This window comes from Crassostrea angulata, chromosome 9, assembly GCF_025612915.1.
Source record: "Crassostrea angulata isolate pt1a10 chromosome 9, ASM2561291v2, whole genome shotgun sequence".
NCBI lineage: Eukaryota > Metazoa > Mollusca > Bivalvia > Ostreida > Ostreidae > Magallana > Magallana angulata.
Window position 1 is genome coordinate 29635447 of NC_069119.1, and position 11886 is coordinate 29647332.

The window sequence follows — 11886 nt, forward strand, 5'->3', positions numbered from 1 at the left end:
ATATTCGGAAGGTCATGGCCCCTTTTTAATATACACGAGAGGTTTTCAGATGACAGAACCTCTGTGCAAGACGATTCGAGGAGAGAACGATAGAGATTTCCAAAACGTCATTGAGAGAGACTCGCGTCAAACAATATCGGAGATATTTGCAATTTTCGGGTTAAGCACTGGGACTATTCATACAATTTTGACAGATCATATAAACAGGGACTGAGTAGATTTCTAGATTGCTGTATTAAATGATAACGTCAAGCGTATTCTACTTAAAATGATATTTCTTAGATGCAAAAGCACGTGATGTATACGTTTTTATCAACAAGATCATTACGACAGATGAAACGTGTCTTTTCCATTTCGACAGCATTAAACATTAAATAACAATCGTCAGCGTGGATAAGACAATCATCTCCTCCTTCGCTATAAGCCAAATCTACCGGTCTCCTAGGAAGAAAAAAACATTCAGAGTATTCTGCTATTTCATACTGTTTCACCCCGTCAAGCAGTCAACGAGGATTATTCATACACATGTACAATTAATAATGAATGGTTAGGTAAGCAATATAAAAATATATGTGTAGTAATTTTTAAGTTATTATAGTAATGACTGTTAAATGTTCCACGTGAGTCTGATGTGTAACAAGCTGTGCAAAAAACAAGCCGGCCACTTACAGACACATGTAAGGCCACATAGGATTCCAGTTAAAACCAGTCATATGATGCGCATACATATATTGTCTATGATGAAGATGCTCATATGCATTTCAGTATTAAAAAGAGCATGAAATCAACATAAATCATGGTCAAAGTTAAATTTTAGAATTTTTATATTATAAATCTTTTTCTTAACATAAATTCTTAAAATTAAAAAAAAGCATTTTCGTAGATATGAATTATAACTCAAATGTTTAAATATATAAGTACAAAAGGAACTTGAGATTGGGGGATATGTTTTCTGTTAAAATACACAACATGGTTCATGATATATTTTTAATGAATCAACACAGTGTGCTTTTTTAATTATGTTTGCATAATTTTCCGGTACATTGTCACGTTAATAGATTTAACAGAAACGATAAATTATGTGTATTTAAATAGCACGGGAACTGGAAACAATACAGTACTGCAATTAATTTGGATATAAGCTAAGAGCAATGAAAGCATTACAAGGATCAAGGATATTGAGCGTGTTAATTTGAGAACTTATACATTTATATATCTTAGAGAACTAATACCGGTATATCATTTAATTTATATTGATTCAGATAGATATGAAATTATGGTGATTTTCTTTATTGCCATTATTATTATGTTCCGATTGTCTATGGGTGTATCTATGCATATCTGTTCAGAGTGAGTATAAAAATTATTTTCTAAAAATGATTCTTTTGAAAATGTTATTCTTTGCATGCACTCATTTATTGTTTAAATTAAATTTTGTAGAAAAGATGGAACATGTTGTTATGGACACAAGTGGGATCTTGCACATAATATATGTATACGTATGTAAAATTTAATTATATACCCACAATTACTGGAGGAAATTTGATATTTTTATTATAAATATATTTTACTGAGCAATATTAAAATGACGTTGAATTCATTAGATTGTAGAATATAAAAATTTATTTAGCTTGTGAAGATGGATATTTTGGATCTAACTGTGCATTGAAGTGTCGATATCCTACGTTTGGAAAACAGTGTCAGTCGTTGTGCAACTGTGATATTCTGAACTGTGATTATGCCAACGGTTGTATACAGCCTACAAAAAGTAAAATTCCTCAACAATAATCTATAAAACGTACAATCTATTGATGAAGTCGATAACTGTTCTTTTATATTATAAATAAGGTGGATCAATATTTAGAGTAAAGAACGTAAAAATACACTTTTTTCGTATTTACAATATATGTTTCGTTTTAGAATATAAGAACCAATCTACAATGCACAAAATCTCCTTAACAATCACAAAAAGATCTATTGAACTTGATAACGTCACCAGTTATAAAGGTAAATAAGGTTTTCTTTCACCGCATTTTAGTTAAATATTGTTGGGGTTTTTTTTGGAAATAATAACACTAAATATTAATAATGTAAGATACATACCCTGAAAACCATGACTGCTTTACTGACCCTCACACCTTAAAGCAGCGTATGAAAAGCGTTCATCATAATTTCTTACCGCATAAGAAGCATATCGTATCGTGCAAAAAGCGTAACGAACGTCAACTTACCGTACGAGTTACGGAGTGTATTGTATGTTATACAAATCATTTTCCATATTGCGGAAACATATTGCATGGGTGTGGGGTTTTTGGGGTTTTTTTCATGTCGATGTACATAACGTTTCCATATGTACTTTTTGATTTTCTATACACTGAATACAGAAAATGAGTACATTAAAAAAAATAACTATTAATATATCAATAGCCTTTGGTCCTGAATACCCTTCATTTATACATTTGTACATTATAATTTTTTATTATGTACTGACAGTAATTGTATCTCATTAAAACGTCATATGACTTTCTTTACAGGTTTTTCCAATGTTACGACAGTCGCAACGAATTTTACTTATCCTGTTCGTGAATCAAAACATGAAATGATTAACACTATACTGTTTGGTATGATCGGACTAGCAGCAGTGTCGTTTATCATATATATGATATACATTTACACTATATCATTAGAAAAACGTCTTGTATACACAGCCCCTATTTAGCAAAACTGATATAATAGCAAACCTACCCATCTTCAAAAGATAATATAACATCCACAGAATACGATTTCCTCTATTTCCTACAGAGATTTATAATTTATTCATAGCTGTATAGAAACAGCAAGACTGAAACCTACCCGCCATGTCTATCGATTGCTCGAAACCTACAGCGACTGAAACTGAGAGGACTTAAATCTACAAGACACGTTTATAGATTGGTCCAAATCTACAGCGACCTAAAATAAATCACGGACAGAACAAAAAAATTATGATGATCTCAGACTCAGTTCCCATAGGAGACGGTTTGGCTGTTTCCTTACCTAAAGTATTAATGTATATTAGCAGCAATTTAGTGGATTTAAATGACTTTATCCAAACAATTTATCACGTTATTAAAATAAAGATGTTAACATAAACCAAAAAAAATTCTTTCTTTGAAGATTATTCGGGTTTTGAAGGTAGCGAAATTGCAGAAAAAATACATGCAGGTTATGTATTTTTTCTGCAATGTCGCCTCCTTCATATCCTAAATGAATCACCAAAGAAAGCATTTCATTGTTTAGATAAACTAACTTAATTGAAAGATTAAAACTCAAATTTGTGTTTGAACAGATTATTTCAAATACATCTTATCTTTTTTTCTATATTGTGTTGATGGATTTCAAATTGAGAATATTCTTCGAGAATTCATAAATGATAATAAAATGTTGTTAGGAGAGTATTTTAATTGTTTGTGTTTTCAAAAAATCTAGTTTTTTAATGAAACTCACAAGAGTTTTAAAAAGCAAATTGGGTATTTCGGTGTTTCCTCAAATTACTCGATTATTTATTACTAGTTGATTGCCCTTAATTTTGTAACATCATATTCAAACGTATTGCAACATAATTATTTGACTTTCAAAAACATCGTCTTAAATGGATGTGTGATAAAGTTATTTAACAACGTTCTTCAAATTGATTGTTCGTATCATCATAGCATTATGTGAAGTCTGGTATAGTTATATGTTGTTGGGGTTTTTTTTAACTAAACATATCGTATCTTTGGAACAATTCTTCCAGTTTTTAACGAACATGTAATACTCCTGTAAAAATTGGTATCATTTTATGATGATATATTTCTTTTTTTTTACCTTGTGGCCATTGTACTTTGCATAACTTTTCTTCAAGGAATGAGTAGTGTTTGCTGATTGCGAAAGGGTTGCGTGTTGATAAGTCGTCAAAGAAGAATTTAAGTGGTTTGTATTTTAAAAAGTTATGTCATATCAACTGAGTTTATACAATTTGGCTGTCGAATGTTGACACTGTTATAGCCTATAAAGGATTTTTCAAAAACGCGTTTTAATCAGAAAACCACATTGGGTCGTGTGAATATTGTCCATATCAAGTAAAGGAGGTACTACATGCATTTTTTGTTTAATAATATTAAATCTAGCATCCTATATGGCCACTTACAAACAGATCTTCACTTATCGTAAGTATATTGGAAGTAAAGCATACATGTTTTTGCTATCATCATAATTACGTATTACACAATGAAATGCAATTTATAGTCATTTTAAACTTCACTTATTTTGTAAATAGATGTTGTTAAGTATTTTTAATTGTGTTTTTTCATCACTTATGGGATTGACGAACGTCGTATTTTGGGTTTGTTGAGTAATGTGGAAGGAGGCACCGTTTAAGTTAAATGGGGCTAGATCAGGCAGGAATATCTGTTGATTTCATATTTACTTTCTAGCAAAAAAGATATAACATATGCACATATCGTAATCTTTTGTTACTTGTTAATAATATATGATATAGTATCTCTGTGAATATTTTCTATGAAAAATTATAATAAATAAAAACACCCCTGCGATTGTTATTGTCATTTTAAATTTAGACCACGTGGTTTTATTTGACCCTTTCAGATTCGCAGTAAAAAATCCTGCATCGTGTTTATTATATATTTCCTAGAATCTACGCACTTGTAGTCATATATAAAATCTAGAAATTAATTGATTTTAAACTTTATCTTCATTAATTGGTGGATAAAATGAGTTCTAGAAATGAATGTGACAATAGAAAATATAGTTTTTTCCTGCTGTTGCAACAGTTAACATGCTTAGTAACGATCCCTCCTCCAAAGGATTAATTTCCGATCCGCGCCTGACCTAGTAATAGCATCAACATTGAAACAGACTATACTATCTTATGCAGAATGTTCCTTGAAAATGGCTCAATAAACGAAATTTTAATACAAAAAAGACACCCGTTTATTTTTAAAAACCATGGTATTGCAAACCAAAAGCATTAAACATGGCAATGATTTTATCAAGCAACCCAATGTTTATATTTTTTACCACCTGTAGAGAGGTTAAACACGAACAATAACTCTGTTTTGAATAATATCGTTAAGTATAAATAACCACTAGATGATGAATTAAGACATATATCTAAATAGATTTTCATGTTATATCATAAATCAAAATAGATGTGATATGAAAAACGACCAGTACTTACGTATTTTGAGAATATTATCCGAACACTTGTACTTCCGCTTTAAATGTCATAGGAACTGAACAAATCTCGGGGAAGTCTCCCCGAGCACCTCTATATTTGATTTTTTTATCATTAAGAAATTCTGCATCGCCGACAAAGTTTTCTTCGATTTAATAAAATACCTATTTACTGACTATTCATACGATAGCAAGTTTATTGTTCCCCTCGACAACAACTTTTTCCCCCGGCTTCGCCTCCTGAAATAGTTGTTGTCTTGGAAAAACATCAAATTGCTATCGTCCTTATAGCTAGGAAATATGTATATCATATATATTAGGTAACGTTTATTGTTGAAAAAAGATAGAACATATACTATAATAATAAGGGGACAATGTGCGAAAAAATCATTCAAAGGATATCATTTACCATTTCCTCTCTAGTTACGATAAATGAAGTATTAATCCCTAATCTGGTAAATAAACTTTCTTTATTTCATTAACTTTCAAAAAAACGCTTAAGCCTAAAAAAACTTATAAATACCTCTATTGCACATAACAAATATGGATTTTATGTTTGGATCATTATATAATCAAAATTTTGAAGACGGAAGGAAATAACTTTCTGTTCAAATTTTTAATCAAGCACATCGTACACCCGTGTTATTAGATTTAATTATGTTGTTAATGATCAGTTCTCTCTCTCTCTCTCTCTCTCTCTCTCTCTCTCTCTCTCTCTCTCTCTCTCTCTCACACACACACACACACACACACACACACACACACACACACACACACACACACAGGTTTGGTATTAAAATGTCACCATTACAATCTTTTATTGATTTTCAAGTAAATGGTATTTTCAATATTCAATTTATACTAAGATTATTTCTTTTCCATATAAAGAATAAAAGCGAAATACTAGTCTTTTCTATTTTTCTGAAAAAAACATTATGTAAAATTAGTCTTTGCATGAAGATCATTATCTTACATATTATGAAAAACGTGTTCATTTGTGATTGCATTTAAGTCAAGTTGAATTATAAAAAAATATTTATCATCTAATTATTTTGATCAAAATTTCACAGTACATTAGTTATGTAATTTATAATTACGTACATGTATATGATTATTTTGGCTATAATCTATTATCTATCATGAAAAAATCCGAATATTTCAGCTATAAATGTTTTGCTATATATCTCTACAGAACTTATCTTAATGAGATAAATACAGCCCAAATTGGTCCCTCTTGAGATGGGAGAAAATTTCAATCAATGCTTTGCAAAATTTCTAAATAAAAATTTAAATAATACTTTAAAACACATTTAATTTTTACTTTTATACTACTCAAATGAGTATTTATAGCTTGTTTATACAGGTGGGTGCTTTATTTTAGTACGTTAAAATTCAATGTTTTAAAAATGTATAAACTTTCTTCCGGTATATCTGTCACAAAATTGAATTTAACAGAAAGGAAATATGTGTTTTTGCATATACTAGTCAGATAAAGCACCATTGCATTCATTTTCAATTTGATTGTTTTATGTCTGCAATAAAACCGTAAACGCATTGCACGAAAAAAGACAAGGCTATCAAGTGCGTCAATTGAGGAAAACCACTCCTATCATGATTAATAATTTAGCGAGATCATTGCATATTTTTTTATCACAATTCAGATAAAGTTCAAAATATGGTGACATTGTTTATTACTCTTTTGATACTCCTCCAGTTATCAGTAAAAGTTTCTTTGCAAATATGTTATAGGTTAGTGACATTGATTCACTTTCAACGAATGCTTTAGAAACGTTTTAACGCAAACATATACATGTTTATTTTTCATATTTCTGCAGCATGCATGGGTCATATTGTTGTCATGGATACAAGTGGGATCTTTCATGAAATAATTGTATACGTATGTATGCCCTTATGTTTTGAATAATTTGATAAACGTATATTTTAGAGCAATTGTAAGATAATAACAATTCATCACACTACTGGTATCATTTATTGAGCCTGTGACAAGGGATTTAATGGATTAAATTGTGACACCATGTGTCAATACCCTGCTTTGGACAGGACTGTGAGTCTGTCTGTAAATGTGATGCCCCAAACTGTCATTTTTTCAACGGTTATATACATCCTACAACTAGTAAGATATATATATTATCATTTATTTATGATTAGCATAAGTTTTTGTTGATATCCATTTTATATAGACTTTATTATTTCATAGAAAATATGGATCAATAATTTGAGTAAAAAGCGCTCGATGCAATTTCCTGTATTTAAACCTGAGGCTTTTTTTACAGAATAAATGGTTCAATCTAAAATACACACAAACGACAAGACCAATACAGTTGACATTGATAAAGGTAATCAGAAATAAGTTCCTGCTTTAATCAATAGTTAATTGATTTTAGTTAGATGTGTCAGCTTTATCCGTTTATGTAGATTGTTTTGTTAAAAAAATATTGTTAAATAATTTGTTTATATTCTGTTTATTGATTAGTGTCTTTAATTAATATTAAACCTTAAGATAGAAAGGGACAATCTGTTTTATGTATCTTCATTATTATTTTTTAATTTGTTTTTTATCATATTTTTTAGGGGAGGGGTGAAATTTGTTTCATTTGAATGATTACCTGTGTTGCGTATATTCGTGTATAATAATAATGATTACCGTTAATTTATGTTATAGAATAATAAAAAGATCGTGGTAATAAAACTATGAAACAATAGCAATCTTAAAGTTACAGACGGAGGTATATTAATCGAAAAAGTTATATTGATATAACGTAATAACACACGTATTGTTGTTTAATTTCAGATATTTCTAATGTTACGACAGACACTACAGCGTATTTAACCAACCCTATTTATAAAACAATGGAAACAGAGCCTAAAAAGATCAACACACGCAGTTTCATTTATCATATACATGATATATCTTTACACACGAGTATTAGAGAAACGTATTGGGAATTCAGTCTCACAGTGAAATGCTTAGTAACAAACCTCAACCACTTTATTACCATATAATCTCTTAGATAATCTCTTAGATAATATCTAGAAATGAGAGTTGCATATAGGTATATGCAATTCTAGATTAACATTCTTTCAATGGTGCTTCATATCAATAGCTTTGATTATTATTGTGTTCCGGACTTAAATATTTGATATTTTTCAAAATAAGAAGAAATGGCAGATACGTAGACTGCCTACAGTCTCTCCAACTCTATAAAACAAGCTCTTGACCTTCTGTTTAAAAAGATGTGAAATTAGAAGATTGTTTAATGCATTTGCAACTAAAACGCATTTAATCGATTTCCGAAAAACACGAGGGGTGTAGGCTTTGACACGTTAACCCAATTGTAATGTCAGACATGCAGAGACATTATTTATCATTGTAAGATTATATATATTTATATTTTTATACCTGCACTTTCTAAAGAAAGTTCGGGTATATTGTTGTTACCCTGTTCTGACCGTCTGTCCGTCTGTTACGTTTTACTTTCTCAAACTGCTCCTACATCTTGATTGTTACATGCTTGTCTGACATTTGTCATTAAAACAATTATTGAAGCTGTGGTCTATGTCATCCAAAAAAATAGTTTGTTATTTTTTCGGAAACGATTTCATTAAATAGGTATCAGGATTACTTTTCCAATGACTTGATAAAGTATGTCAAGAATATGTTTCATTTTTGCACAATTCCTTTAAAGCCGGAAAATACGGGGAAAAGATTCATCAAATCAGTTTTGATGTCATAATGGTTCGGGCGCTAAAAAGACACTCTGAAATTATGTACTAGATATTAACTTTAATTTCGAGGTGAAAACCGTTATTTGTTGTTGACAAATTCATTGTTTCAAATACAAACCCGACATTAATACTATTTTATTCAAAAACATACATGTGTTCCCAAATGGTTGATGCTTGATTTAATCAATAAGTTAGAAATAGATTTCTTATTTGTTCTTCTTAGATATCTAAATATACCTTTTAAATATCTAGTAAATTAATAACATTTACACGAGTTTATGAAGGTAAAACATGTTATTTTGGCTTCTGCTTAAGGTATTGGATAAGTTATTAGTCAACAACAAACATTTCATTAATCTCAGTAATAAATTATTCATTAAAATGTAACAAAAGTATAGCAACACCAATATAATCATTGAAACTTTCCAAACATCCGTGACGGATGTGAGATAAAGTTATTTTAAAAAAAAGTTCTAAGATTTATTTTCTCTTCAGTTTTAACGTCCAGTTAAAATCAGTTGTTGTGTGAGGCCTGATGCTTACTTTGTCAGCATAGCCTTTTGTATATCTCTAACATTATTTCATAAACTATAGCTATTATATACACACTCAATTTCAGTTAAACACATTTTATGATTAAACATCACGGTCAAATGCCCTAAGAGAATGGCACAGGTGTCGAGTGACGAGGTATTAAGGGAATATGTAAATGTCTGTGCTAAACATATGGCAATTTCACAGCTTACACAAAAATTGGATTATATAAAAATGTTATAAATCCACGGACTTTTTATATCGGCTACTGGGGATATTTCTTGCTCACATTGCATTTGAACAATTCGTCTTTATATCTTACTACACCACCAAACAAGGATCGGAAGTAAATTTCATAAATTGATTACTTCCTCCCGTGTTCTCATGACGAATGAGCTTCAGTGTATTTTTTAGCATGAAATGTGGCGATATCGAACAGTGTTCTTATCCAAATTCCAAAAGAAAAAGAAAAAAATCACACAAAATCATTTTTATTTTATTCGAATATTTCTATTCAAGAAAAGAAATTGATTCTACTGTAACAATCAGGTAAACACATATAACAAAATAAAATGGTTTGTATGGAAATGATATTGATACTTTTACCGGCAAAAAATTTGACAATCAGCATTCAAAATCTATTTCTTCCTATAGCCTCAACTCTGTTGCATATGAATATACTAGCCAGTACATTTTTAGGGGTCAAGGAAACAATACTTTTGTACAGTGATTTTAAGATAATTTATGTAAGATTGAATTTTTTTGAATTTTTTTTTAACATAATAAAATACGCTCGATAAACAAATGTACCCATTGTGCCAAGAAACGAATTGTTAATGCTTGTATTCTGAACATTGCTTTTATATCTTTCTTAAGTTTCTTGATCTGTGTACAGTGTATACATGTAAATGGGTTGACAGCTGAGCTTGAAGCAGAAAAGCAAATAATCAAGAACTTATGTAACCGCGAGGAGACCCCTTGGACCCAATCCGAGTTCGAGTTAACGCCAATAATTATCATTTCATGCAATTTTAATATCTTCCATATAGTGAAAAAAATGAAGAAAAATGTTAAACTTAGAACTAGGGTTTGGAATGACCCAAACACAACTGCGTATATGGTTTTTCGCAATAGATAGTTCAAATCACATCCTTGCATTAAAAAATGATTTAAAAAAAGCACGTTCAAAACAATAGAGACAATTTGCGTGACACAGACAATGTACTTCCTTTCCCCATCTCATAAAAGTTGGTTTAACCTATTTTCAGTTATCGCAAGATACTGATGAAAATAGTTTGCACTATTGACATTTGATAGGTTGCACCACTGACAGTATTCAATATAGTGCACGATAAATGAAGGCTTCCATCGTTTGAGTCATTGTTCGGCATCGGCACTGTTCAATACATTATGAGGATGATTCCAAATATGAAATCACACAGTGATAACAAAATTACAAAATTGTAATGTGTGTTGTCTCGGAGACTTTTGTTTCGAATAGCTACTAGTACAACCCTTATGTTCTCTATATTAACCAAAACTCCTAGTTTAGTTGAATGAATTGTTCTTCTATCTGCATTTAGGTGCTTCCACTGTTTAAAGTCAGTAGTTTTCAATAAACAAATTTAATATCAATGACTAGATGTGCATGCATGCATTCATTATCATTTGTATGTTGATGTACATATAAACCAATTTTTAAATACCATTTCAATGGCCATAATGTATCAATTAATTAAGGTATCAATTAAAGTATCAATTAATTTTTCAAAATTTGGTTTATAAAATGTCTTAATGTATTTTAAAACAATAATATTTGATAACTTTAGGTAATGCAATAAATGTAAATTTTTGTGAAGTCACATTTAATGATTCTACAATAATGAGGTTACACAAAATCACTACACTTGCAGAGAATGTCTTTCTTTGACAAAGACATTTTAATCCAAATTTGAAACTTAATGCTAAGAAAGAAAAAAATAGTAAGATACTAAATATTTTTTTTAATTTACCCACTTTCACTCTAATTATAGTCATAACCAAAACCAATATTTTGTCTCTGTTAATTTGAAATTTGACGAAGTTAAGAGAACTATTTGAATTTTTCAAAACATAAAGAGTCTCTCATTTCACAGGTACCAACCTAATTTTTGTGAATCAGAGAGCAGTCATTATTTGATACAGCATAACCTACAGGAATGATGATATTCAGATTCAACCCTAATTAAAATTGTATTAAAATTCAAACAAGTTAATAAAAAAAAATCTAAAAACTTATCCAATGTATTAAATTTAATTTATTTGATGTATTTATACATTTTATAGATGACATGTTTTGTGATTGTGTTACCTATATGACAAATGAAATCAGTCTCTTTACTTTTCTGTATT

General features: G+C 29.9%; 1 long non-coding RNA gene across 1 annotated transcript; it reads left to right on the top strand.

Moving 5' to 3' along the window:
* The first annotated feature begins 1633 nt into the window (after positions 1-1633).
* LOC128162894 (uncharacterized) lies at positions 1634-2719 on the top strand. The gene is made up of 3 exons (XR_008240730.1): positions 1634-1768; positions 1921-2007; positions 2535-2719. It is a non-coding gene; the product is annotated as an uncharacterized LOC128162894 (long non-coding RNA).
* Positions 2720-11886: the final 9167 nt, after the last annotated feature.